Raw genomic sequence first — 13,689 nt, forward strand, 5'->3', positions numbered from 1 at the left:
ACAACAACAATAACTAATGTATGCTTATATTTATTGTCCAAATATCGATTTCCATGCATAGTTAAATACTAAAGAGTAATAAACCTTGCTTGAGTAAGACTGAACTATGTAGTGAGCCACAAACTCAACATTATGTCATCATCACTATTTAACATTCATTGTCCATGCTAGCTTAGGTTGGACAGTGTGACCAGAATAGGCAAGCTGGTGGTGGTTGTACCAGACTCCAGTCTGATTTGGTATGATTTCTACGGCTGAATGCCCTTCCTAATGCCAACCTGAAAAATATGGAATGCTTCACGAATTTGTATGTTATCCTTGCACAGGTGCCATGCTAATTTTCTCTGTATCATTTCAATTTTAATAATATGGACTGCCAATATATATTGCTCTCCGCTAGCCCCCCCGACCTGAGTGATCCATCTACATGCCCTGTCTCACTGTATTATTGCTATCTGCTAACCCCTGACATGTGTGTTCCACCCACACTTAACAAGAAAATGTTTCACTAACCCTACCCTCACAACCCAACCTACACCTCCACATCTCTTCTCTGCCTCACATTTCCTCCTTCGTACATTGTGCCTAGCTCTCACTCTCCAATCCTGTCCTCACGGCCCTGTGCTTTTGTATCATTGCTATCCAGTAGCCCCTGCCCAGACTCTACACATACCCAGGTTTTCGTCACTCACTCTCCACTCCACACTCTTTAATCACACTTTCTTTGCAATATCCTGCCACTATATCATAGCATTCAAACCTCAAGGGTATGCGATGGCACTTGCCACCATCTTTATCCCCTTCTTCCTCTACTCAACCATCCCATTTATATTCTGATCCCTGTTCTTTGTGAGTATGCCTGGCATTTTGCCACCATCTCTATCCTGCTGTCTCTCTCTCTCTCTCTCTCTCTCTCTCTCTCTGCTTCTCCTGCACTTCCCTTGGGTTGGGTAACCAAGTATTTTCCTTTGTGGTAGCACACCTGTTTCTGTCTTCATTCCTGATCTCTCTCTTTTTCTCCGCCCAGGTAACCATGTACTTCCTCTACAGCCAGACACCTGTTTCTGTCTCTGTCTCACAATAACCTTTTATCATCCAACACAAGTTCACCTCCTCCAATGCCCACTCTCCTCTTGGAGTTTTTTTTTTTTTGTCTTGCAAGTGCTTGGTGATCCTGTCAGTGCAGGTGCGACTTAAAAGTACCCAGTCTACACTATAAAGTGGTTGGTGTTTGAAAGGGCATCCAGCTGTGAAAACCTTGCCAAAACTGACCTCACCTGTGCTTGTGCCTGGTAAAAAGCACCAAGTCCACTCTACTGAATGGTTGGTGTTAGGAAGGGCATCCAGCTATAAAAATCCTGCCAAAACAGTCACAGAAGTCTGGTTCGGGTATCTGCATGACCAGCTCTTGTTAAACCATCCCACCCATGCTAGCATGGAAGGTAGACGTTAAATGATGATGATGACGATGATATATAGATATATATATATAATAGTACTTATTCTTCATCCCCTCGTCTTCTGCTTCCCATACAATCTTGTAACAGCCCCACTCACTTTTACCTACCTAACGCCTTGAAGGGCAGTCTTGACACATCTATCTATTTCTTTACAGCTTCAACTGATCATTCTCTGTCTCTCCTACTAAATGTGAGCAACCATGCAGCTCTTTGACAAGAATCTGCTCTGCCTCCTACATTTCTCTCATACTCTAAGACCAGATCCCTGATCATAAAACTGATCACATTCTCCCACAGGGTTTGTAGTCTTGCAAGCTGCATGGTGACTTTAATAGTGCTGGGGACACAAAAAATGGGCACCCAGTAAATGCTGTAAGGTAGCTGGCATTAAGAAGGGAATCTAGCCATAGAAACCATGCCAAAGCTGACCTGGGAGCATGATGCAGTCCTTGAACCTGTTGGATGCACCAACCCATGCCAGAATGGAATATGGATGATGAATGGTGATGATGATGATTCAGTATGCAACTGACATCTATTCTGAAAAACAAAGAAAATCTAATGCTCGATTTTTAGATATAAAAACAAAAGTACTAAATACGAAAAAAAATGTTACCTTATTTACAAGGAAGCATAGAAATTAAACTGTCCTTCAGTATTTCTAGTACTGCTATCTTGTTTCTGAGTTGATATTCATCTATTGTGCCAATTTTATTTACAGTTTCTACAGATAAACAATAATCCTTGTAGGAACTTATGTTATTTCAGGTCATATTTTACAGAGAGGCATTGCAAGTTGCATCATACTTTTCAATTTTGCTTTGATATCATTCATACTACTGAATAAGCTTGCTATCTCGGTGTTTGATTTAGATGAGATTAGGAGTTAAGAGATTAAGAGCAAATATTGCAACATCACCGAAGGAATTCCTCCAGTAACATCTTCATAGTAAAAATGTTTTTTTCACATATTTTTCAGTCTTAGAAGTGCTGGCATATTTAAGCAAAGAGATTATTATTATTATTATTATTATTATTATATTGTAAATTCAACAGTTGTTAAATCATTCTCATGTAAAGACATTGATTCCAAACGAGGAATAATTGGTTCTTTTACATGTTTCAAAACATTATCTACAAAAAAAAAAACAAAAAAAAACGTGTCCTCTTCAAAATGCTAAAATTTTCTCGTAATCATTGCTTGAGGTATTGGTAAAAGTAAAGATAATTTTGAGATTTTTTCCTAGTAATAATTTCCATTTATGAGCTGTTATCTTGCTATTATTTTTCATTCAAAACCATGGTGGCAAGCTGGCAGAGTGGTTAGGATGCCAAGCAAAATTGTTAGTGGCATTTCATCTATCTTTATGCTCTAAGTTCAAATTCTGTTGAGGTCAGCTTTTCTTTTCATCCTTTAGGAGGTTGATAAAATAAATACCAGTTGAGGATTGGGGGGTCAAAGTAATCAAAAATTGCTGGCCTTGTGCCAAAATTTGAAACTATTATTTCTCATTCAAAGCCAAGATTAAAGTTAGGATCCAAAAGTCACAATACTAAAATTAGGATCAAAAGGATATATCATTATATTCTGCCTGTTAGCAGTACCAAGATATTTGCATATTTGCAATAGATTTGAACAGATAGCAAAGATCTGTAAATATGTTTTACCTCTACATATGATTTAAAAAGATATTTTTTTTTAAAAACATGCTTTAAAGTAGGATATAAAAATACCAAAAATGAAAACTTAAAGATATTCTTGTAATCCCAATCCATTTGATACAACAGCTAAGCAGTGCTCATAGTTTTAAAATGAGCATGATTAAAAATTCTATCCACACAGGTTCAACTGCTAACCAACAAGCTCTACAAAAGTTCAAAATCTTCAATAGTTCTTTGTTATTAACCCTATTGTTGCCATATTTCTACTGAAATACACTTTGAAAATAATGAAGAATTTAGTAAAATAACTCATTATTAAGCTGATGGTTGAACCATAAATTAACATAAAATTTTGATAGGTTTTAATTTCAATCATTTTAAAACAAAAATTTTTTTTATCATAGAACCAGGGGCAGTTCCAGATGAGTTGGTACTGAAAGAGTTAATGGTATGATACAAATGGTTGTTTGGTTGAGATGTGGGAGAAACCACTGCATCCCAAACTTTTATGTTCCTTGGAAACATACAACGCATTTATAAGATACCACCAATTGGCAAATAACACACACACACACACAAACACACACACACACACATCTAAACAGAATTAATGCTGGAACTTCTTGTAATTTCTAATACAAAAGAGTCTTAACTCCTACTGTGACACTAGTATTTGTCAGTTCTAGTAGGCAATGGAATTTTTAAAGTTTAATTTTCCTATTTCCCATTTTTCTCAAGAGTACACTAGATTCTAGTATTGTAAATGCTAAATTGGCAACACTGATGTGAAACCCTACAGTAGGAGTAAAAGTTGTTTGCTACAAATTTAACAAAGTGCAGTTATTAAATTGATAGAGATGTTTTATATATTATAGCAGATAATATAAAGTTTGGCTTCTACTGTACATTATATTCCAACTCAGCTTAAATTAACATGATTGAAAACAATTCCTACTCATCTGAAATAGTATGCCATCCAATCTAGTATCAGTCTAAGTTTGATAGCTGGATATTGTCCAGGAAGGCACCCCCACACATGCACATACTCTTACTCTCTTTCTCTCTCTCTCTCTCTCTCTCTCTCTCTCTCTCATTAAAAAGATTCTATGAATACATTCATTACTGATTTGAAAGAAATCTGTATTTTGATTCTCAGTAAGTCTTAAATTCAGCATCACACTGGAATTGCCCAGTTTAGATTGAAAACATAGTATCATCATCACGATCATCACGATCATCATGATCATCATTTAACATGTTTTCCATGCTGGCATGAGTTGAACGGTTTGACAGGAGCTGGCAAGCCAGAGAGAATGCACCAGACTCCAACTGTCTGTTTTGGTTCAGTTTGTACAAGTGGATGCCCTTCCCAACACCAACCACTTTACAGAGTGTACTGGGTGCTTTTTACATAGCACCAACACAGGTATTTTTCACATGGCACCAGCACAAGAGGTTTTTACAAGGCACCAGCATATATAGCCTAACTGAAACTTCATAATTTATATTATCAATGATATATGAAAGATTCAGTTAAGTTGTATAGGTGAATCTTAATTATTAATGCTATGAATGCAATAGAACAAACATTTTACTTAAAGGGTATGCTTCGTAGTATAGTCTCTTTTAGTGTCTAAATTAAAAGGGCTATACATCAAACTGTTCTCAACTTATTCTAATAGCCCTGATTAAAAATAACAAGTGAGAGAGAGAGAGAGACAGAGAGAGAGAAAGAGACAGAGAGTGAAATTTTAATTTATAACTGTTGTTGTGATTCTTTGGCCACAAGTAAGCTCTCATCACACAGACCTAAGATAAGAAATGTTCCAGTCATTATTCCATAATTTTGTTCTTCACATGAACAAAATGCCTTATGTTAAGTAAGAAAGTAAGTCGAATGACTTGATACAGGGTCCCTCATTGTCTCATAGGAGTCTCTACTTTGATGATTTAGAGGTTGTTATTTAGCCCCAAACTATGGTCAAAAGAATTCCAGCTGAAACCATAAAGCTGTTTTCAGAGTACATTATCTAATATTTCAAAGGTGTACCTGTCAGGTAAGTGGTCTGATCTGAGACTTTGTGTCAAAACTAAAACAACTGCAGCATTCAAATCAGCCATTCAAAAATACACAAAGATTTAATTTCACTTAAATGTTATTTGGTGCTAAAATTTTCATTGCATCAACCACGACCTGGTAACTGACATGATTTTATTGCATTTCTAAAATGGTCTCTGTTTTTAAAACAGCAAGGGAAGGTGAGGTGATATGAGTGAGATTTAGCTGCTATTTCTAGCACCTTGCGTGACCATGCAGAAGCTCCCTCACAGTTTGATGATCTGAGTCATACTTGGCTGATGGAATACAACTGTTTGGAAAAGTAATTTCATGAATGGGGGATCTAGATACACATGAGTGACAGATATTATCACACATAAAATCAATTACCTCTCCATGAAAACAATAAACAGAATTTTCTAAGGAAGAATAAATTAAGTGGAAACATTTAACTTGTTCCAGAGAGGAGGGGGATCAGTTTAAATGAATGGAATTAGAGAGAACTTATGAAAATCTAAGAACTTTTACACACAACCTCAAATAATAAGCTCAGTAGTAATGCATTTATATTTTGCTTGTTTATTTTGTGTACGTATGTAGGTGCATGCAAGAGTGAATGACAATATGTGAATAAAAATGAATGTGTAAGACAGCGTTAACATGAATGAGAACACAAATCTGCAGATTTGGGTGGGTATGTGTTAAGGTTTGTAGGAGAGAAAGTGTGTGTGTGTGTGTGTGTGTGTAAGTGTACATATGTGCCCATGTTCTCTTGTCATGGCAACCTGTGACTATTTGTGACTAATTGTTTAGAATTGTAGAAATGAATATTTCTCTTCATTTTATAATACAAGGGCAATATTTTTGACATTAAGAAAAGTTTTATCGAAATACAATTAAGATACTTCTATTTATTTCTTCTTATAATTTACTATTTATATGTGAAGAATAGTTTCATAACAACATTCATGGCTGGTAGTTTTTATAAAACAATCTATAAAAATTTATACCAATGACGAAAAGTGATTTTTAAAACTCGATAACAAAATATATCCGTACAATACAGAAAATTATTTCAATCAGAATGATTAACATTGTTTAAGTACAAGCTATTTCCCAGAGTTATTTTCAGCACTTACGCAGGCATGCGCACATGCAAAGGAAAGGAAAAATCTTTCAGAATTAGCTTATAATGTAAAAATAAATGAGCTTAGATAGGATTTATCTCGGAGAAATTAATAAATGGACATTTTAAAAATAAATGCAACTTTACAGTTGTCTTTAATGAGTAATTATCAGGCTGAAATATTTGAATAGAAATTTTAATGAGTAATGTGTAGATGATATTATACTACTTTCAATTAACTGGCAATATTTTTTTTATTTTTCATACATTCTTCTCTCTTCTCACAGTTGCAAACATATATGGATAGATGCAGAAATATATAATCAGAGGAATTTCCATAAAATAATGAATGTGATGATTGCTTTAAGCCTGATAACTGAACAGAAAAGAAAGTGAAAGAAATATAAAACAGGTTAAAAATCAACATAAGGACTGATGAATTCATATAGATTTGCGTGCTAGCATTTCAGATATTGTTAAAATAGAGTGGAATCAAGTTATTAGCTTTCAATCTGGCCATTAGAAATGAATAGAGAGAAAATGCACACATGTGTTTGTGTGAGTATGTATACACACACACACACATGCATACATGCAACTCAACCTTCTCTCCACTTATCCCCCCCCCCCATTCACAGAATCATGCTGCCTGCATAACTAGGTATGGTGGTAGATTTTGCCTAAGCACTGTACTATGGTACCATATGTAAACATACACATACATATGCACATATACACACACACATATATATACAAATATGCATATACATATATACACACATATATATACATATACATATATGCACATATACACATATATACACACACACACACATACACACACACACACACATATATATATATATATAGACAAGGCTTTGTTTGAGAAAATTGTAAGTAAAGCACAATGAAAAAGTTGATAAACAGTGAGTTAACTCTAGTAATCTTACACATATTGCTAGTAAAAACAAAAGCAATACAAAAATGTATATATCGTTTAAAAGATTAATTATCAAAATAAGTTATTAAAAAACGATTTTCATTGAAATAAAAATATTCTAGAGCCACACACATACACAGATATTAGCTAGCAGATATAATGAACATCATGTATGAACTATTCTGTTAAGAGGTTTCTTGCTGTGATTATATACTAATGAGAGATGAAGCAAGTAATAATTGTACACGATGAAAGTAATATAAGTTTTTCAAGTATCCGTTTGTGACAATGATACCAGCTCAATACTTTGATTTACTGATCATAAGAAATTCATCTTTGAAGTTAACCATAACCCTTTATTATAAAAATTCTTTTATCTGAACACAATACCTTTACTTACTCATTATCTATATGAAGTTCACTGCTAATAGGAAATGGGCATGCAGAATCAGTGATATATGGAAGTGGGGTAACAAGAGTATTCAAAAGGATACATGTTGAAATAAATTTGATCACAATGTACAAACAGAAAAAGAAAAAAAGTGATTTGATAAGATTAATTTGTCTAAGTGAAGAAGTGAATTAAAATGCTCTTCTGAAACAGCTTTCCATCATGGAATGGTTGATAAGAATTAGAGCTGCTTAGTTAAAAAAAACTCTCCTTCAGTTCATCATCAATTGTAAAATGTAATCTTGTATGTCAATATCTGGCTCAGCAAGTCTGCAAAACAGAATATTCCAATGTGTTCCTCTCAGTACCATCTCAACAAAAAGCCAAAGACACTAAAACCTAACTACTACAGTGGCATTGAGAAGTCACAGCCTTGGTACCATGAATATGTGATTTGAATGTTGAAAGAAAGAATCACAAGACAGATTCTTCAAGCTGAGCTAACCAACAGGAGGTCTGAGAGCAGACTAAGAATGAGATGGTTCGATAATATCCATAGTCTCAGTTGTTCATGCTTAAGAATCCAGTCAGAAAATCGAATCTTGGTTGCTTTTGATAGGACCCTATGGAGGTGGTGCCTGAGCACTGTGCCTACACAATCCTTCCAGGAATAGGGTATAGAAGATGGATGGATAGATAAATGCCAATGCACAATAAGCATGTTATTCGTTACCCAGGTCAACCCTCTGGCTGCCTTCGGTGAACTCCATGCTGCTCGTTAGAAATAAATACCAGAGCACATTTTAACAAGTGCTCTACTACTTTTGCCATGAGGGTAAAGAAACCATGTGATTATACAAAGAGAGTTTCTCTCTGAGGCACAAGTTTGGGCAAGGTTGTTTTTATGGAAGACCAGCAGTCACCCATGCATATCAGCCTCCCCTCTCCACATCACCAATGGTGTCCAAGGGAAAGCCAAAGGCCAATACAGCTTTGAACCAGCTGAGTGAACTGGTGCATGAAATAAAGTGTTTTGCTCAAGAACACAACACACAGCCTGATCTAGGAATTGAACTCACAACCTCATGACTGTGAGCCTACCGCTCTAACCACTGAGCCATGCGTCTTTTGCCACTATTACCTTTAATAATATTCAATTTCAACATGGCAACATCGGCATGTGATCTCAATATTTAGGAGTAGGGTATTAACCCTTTAGCATTTAAACTGGCCATATCCAACCCAAATATTCTATTTGTTTATGTTCACACTAGCCAGATTCAGTCTCTCACACCTACCCTTTCATATCATTCTGAAAATAAGCAATCACATCATCAAAATTTCAAAACCATAAGATAATATATGGTTAATTCAAAACAATGTAAACAAAAAAGCATTACATTTGATAGTGTAATCTGAATGCTAAAGGGTTAAACTGTAACTGACACCAGTACTTGGCCAGTACTTGTTTAATTGACTCTAGAAGACTGAAAGCCAAAAGTCAACTCTGGTAGGATTAGAACTCAGAATGGAAAACATTGTAATTACCAGAAGGTATTTAGTCTGACATGCCATCATTTCTTCTGGTTTCTAACAGAATACAAGAAGGGGAGGGGAAATTAGACATTTAAGTCTCCTAAGTTTTATTATTGTAATAATAGAAAATAGCATTAATGGGATTTTAATTAATGAAGGTTACTTGCCATTTAAGGATTTTTTGAAACCCAATGATCTACCAACTTAGCTAGGCAGAATCACGAGATTGCCAGACAAAACACCCTCACTAAACAAAATGGGTTCAAATCCTGCTGAGGTTAACTTTGTTGTTCATCCTTCTGGGATTATTAAAATATTAGCTTTCAAATAAGCAATTGTTTCCTCTCTCAAAAATCTACTTTGCAAGAAATGTTTTAAGGGAATTTTGTTTTTAAAATTATTTGACAATTTTTCCAGGCTTTCATGGATGGGATAGGATAACTTTTGATAGAGTAATTACTTTTAGAGTTAAAATCCTCTCCTACAACTAATCAACCATGAAATAAATAAGGAACCTTTGCTTTTTTTGTTTGTTTTTTCTTCCCCTTTCTCTTATTTATTCAGGCAAATGGTGTTCCTCAAAACCTCATTACAATGAATGTGGTATTGTTTGGACTTAAGATTACATGCTCAGTAGACTAGGATGTAAACATCAGGATTATTATGTTCCTTCTGTATACCAATAACAATGATAAAAGAAACTGAAGAATTCTTCCTCTTTACAAATTTAAATGTAGAATATCAGATATAAATGTGTGTGCATGTACATGTAATGTGTGTGTGTTTTGTGGGTTAGCTTGCTTACCAACCACATGATTCCGGATTCAGTCCCACTGTATGGTACCTTGGGCAAGTATCTTCTACTATAGCCTCGGGCTGACCAAAGCCTTGTGAGTGGATTTGGTAGATGGAAACTGAAAGAAGCCTGTCGTATATATATATATATATATATATATATATATATATATATATATATATATATATGTATATGCATATATGTATTTATGTATCTGTGTTTGTCCCCCCACCACCACCACCATCGCTTGACAACCAATGTTGGTGTGTTTACATCTCTGTAACTTAGCGGTTCGGCAAAAGAGACCAATAGAATAAGTACTAGGCTTACAAAGAATAAGTCCTTGGGTTGATTTCTTCGACTAAAGGCGGTGCTCCAGCATGGCTGCAGTCAAATGACTGAAACAAATAAAAGAATATACACACGCACATACATATATATGGAATGTATTCGCGCTATTCATTAAATTGCATAGTATCGATTGAGTATGCATGCCAAAGAAAAAGAAAATAATTTTAGGAAACATATTACAATGTAATTAAATCTCTAATTGGCAGGATTCTGATCAATGAAATTAAATTTCAGCAGTAAACGTATACAAAATAACATTCTGAATTCAGTGTAGATGATTTCAAAATACCATCACTCTTTATCAATATTTGCCAGTAAGAAGAAATATTTAATTAGCATATTAATATTTAAACATATGGCAGCCATTACAGAAGCGCTTAAAGATATGAAACTAAGATTGTGCCTGTCTATTTTCATCTGAATTTGTGTGGGGCTAGAACAATAAACTGTAAAAGAAAGGAAAAAAATTGTTTTGTTGTTTTTTTTAACAATCCAAAATTCAGTTTTCTTTCGCAGTATGTGAGTGGCATGGGGCTTCCTTTTTAATTATTTTTACAAAAACATACTAATGGAGAAAGTTTTTTTTTTTTTTGCTAATGTGTATTTATTCGTGTGTGGCCATACTCAGGATGGCATAACTAAAGTCACTTATGTCTAGTTATTGTCCAAGCTAACTGATGCATAACAAACAGTTTAAAATCACTATAATAATGTTTCTTTTTTTTTTCTATGATAGTGATAACATATTAAATGTTCATTATATTTCATTAGTACACCCATGTCAGGGGTTGTATTGAATAAACTTGTTTACAATTTTACTAACACAGCAAAGAGACTCAAAACTAAAAGATAACACTGAAACGGAAACAAGCAAACTGATGAAATGTACTTCATTACTATTTAAGTGCTGTTGTGTATCTTAGATTATATAAATACACTGCTACAAAAAAAAAACATAAATTTCATAAAATTTTATTTGGTTCAATAACTAGCTATAATAGGTAATAACACAAAAATGCTCCAGCAATATATCTTTTAATATGTATGCAATATATATATATATATATATATATATATATATATTCTCTGAGTGGTTGGCGTTAGGAAGGGCATCCAGCTGTAGAAACTCTGCCAAATCAGATTGGAGCCTGGTGTTGCCATCCGGTTTCACCAGTCCTCAGTCAAATCGTCCAACCCATGCTAGCATGGAAAGCGGACGTTAAACGATGATGATGATATATATATATATAATGTTAAAATTGCCACAATTGATGAAAACTAGTCCGAGAGAACACTTCACTTCAGCTACATAATTTCAACTTCACTCTGAATAAGTAAAGTATTTCAGGAACAGAAGCATTTTTTTCATTCAGTTTACGTTCAACATTTCAATAATGACAGTATTTATAAATTATCCTTAGTCATTATTATAAATTAAATCTTCAAATCAAATAAATTGAAATAGTACTTTGTGTAATGAAAGTATTTGTATTCTAATAAAAGTATTTTAAGAACGGCAGATATTTCATTAATGATCATATTCAGATAAGAATATTTACACATTTTGATTATGAAAGTAATACATTCCGGCTTTCCATACTAAAATTTGACAACAATAATACCATTGGACAAATGTTTGCAAAATGTGTTGTTAAGGCACTGTTTTACACCTCTTAGTTAGTTAGTTAGTTAATTAGTTATTAGTTAGTCAGTCAGTTAGTTCTCTACATGCCATGGGGCATAGAAGGCTGCAACTCAATCTCTCCAACCATCTTTGCTTTCTGTCACTGTTCTGGTTTCATTCGAGCTTCTCCACCTTTCTCGTCTCCTTTCTTTGTCAATGGTCCTTCGCCATATGGTTTTAAGGTGTCCTGCTACAGCTCTTTGCTCCTTAGGTTTCCATTTTGGTGCTATCATACAATTGCTTTCTCGATCTTGTCTAAGGATATGTCTGATCCAGACCCAATGTCTGCTTTTCTTATTTTCTCACCGATTCTGTTGATGCCCATTGCCAGGTGGTGGTGTTAAATCAGGCAGCACGTTAAGTCTACTACCCAACTGAGCTTTTGATCTATCCACTGCTAATAAAATAAGAATGAGTATCATACAGATTGAACAGATATACAAAAAAGGAAACAGTAGTGTTGAACTTGACTGAAAGTAAGCAGTACTACTGGTTTCAAATTTTAGCACAAGGTCAGCAATTTCAGGGGAGCAGTTAAATCAATTATATCAACCCCAATGCTCAACTGGAACTTATTTTATCAACCTTGAAAGGATGAAAGGCAAAGCTGACCTCAGCAGAATTTGAACTCAGAACATAAAGACAGATAAAATGCCACTAAGCATTTTGCCTGGCATGCTAACAATTCTGCCAACCTCACTGCCTTAACACAAGCAGCAGTATCAGTGATACACTGTTTTTAGTTTGAATTAAGAGAACAGTCAACTCAATTTTCATTCTGTAGTTCAATCATGTAAATCTTTCAGTAAGTTTTTATTCCTCTCTTTCCTTCACTTACATAGTATAATATTTATGTTTCTGTGCTTTCACTAAAAGTGTATTAGAAACATTTAAGAGAGTGACTTTCATTCTTATAACTGCATCAAAGTATAATTTATTTTACAATATTTGATATACATATAGGAATAAATATATTAGTAGGTGTTAGGTTTAAAGTGGAACAAAATGCCACCACACTTTATAACTACAACAAAAAGAGAAAACAAAACAATTAGATTTCAAAATATTTTGTTAAAAGCTATACACCTTACCTAATGAAAATATATTAGTTTGACTAGAAAAATATAAGTGATTTCGTGTTTAACTTTTTATTGCTTAACACAAAAACAACTAATGATTGATCATTTGAAAATATATTTGTCTCAAAAAAAAAGAAAAACGAAAGAGAAAAGAAAATTTGATTTCCACCAATAATAATAATTCTATGAAAAATGAACAACCTTATTCTTAATTTCACAAATATAAGTTAAATGAAATAAATTGATTTGGAAATGAAACAATAATTGCCCTGCCAACAAAATATATCAAGTTAAATAATGCAGTTTACAAAATTAAATTACAAATATTCTCAGGACAGGAAACAAATAACGATGTATACAAATGCTTACAAATAAACAAACAAAAAATAAATAAATTAACTTCAGCAGTAAAACTGCAAAAATATCTTAATTACAGAACACTCCATTAACAACGTTTATATAAAAACAATTCCAGAAAATTCCAAATATCGCTGACATATGACTGCAAATTCTAGTTCAGACTTTCTATTATTTACACTAGAGTTTTAAAATCAATTCTTAAAAACACTGTCATATATATACACATATATATATATATATATATA

The 13,689-nt window shown here is 33.9% G+C and overlaps 1 protein-coding gene and 1 pseudogene across 5 annotated transcripts in view; both read right to left on the reverse strand.

Annotated features, from left to right (window-relative positions):
• Window positions 1–13,689, reverse strand: part of LOC106880698 (zinc finger protein 629) — a 411,919-nt gene that overhangs the window by 340,438 nt on the left and 57,792 nt on the right. The window lies entirely within an intron of this gene.
• Window positions 282–379, reverse strand: LOC128248972 (U6 spliceosomal RNA; annotated as a pseudogene).

Source organism: Octopus bimaculoides, chromosome 10 (genome assembly GCF_001194135.2).
Source record: "Octopus bimaculoides isolate UCB-OBI-ISO-001 chromosome 10, ASM119413v2, whole genome shotgun sequence".
In the NCBI taxonomy this organism is placed as follows: domain Eukaryota; kingdom Metazoa; phylum Mollusca; class Cephalopoda; order Octopoda; family Octopodidae; genus Octopus; species Octopus bimaculoides.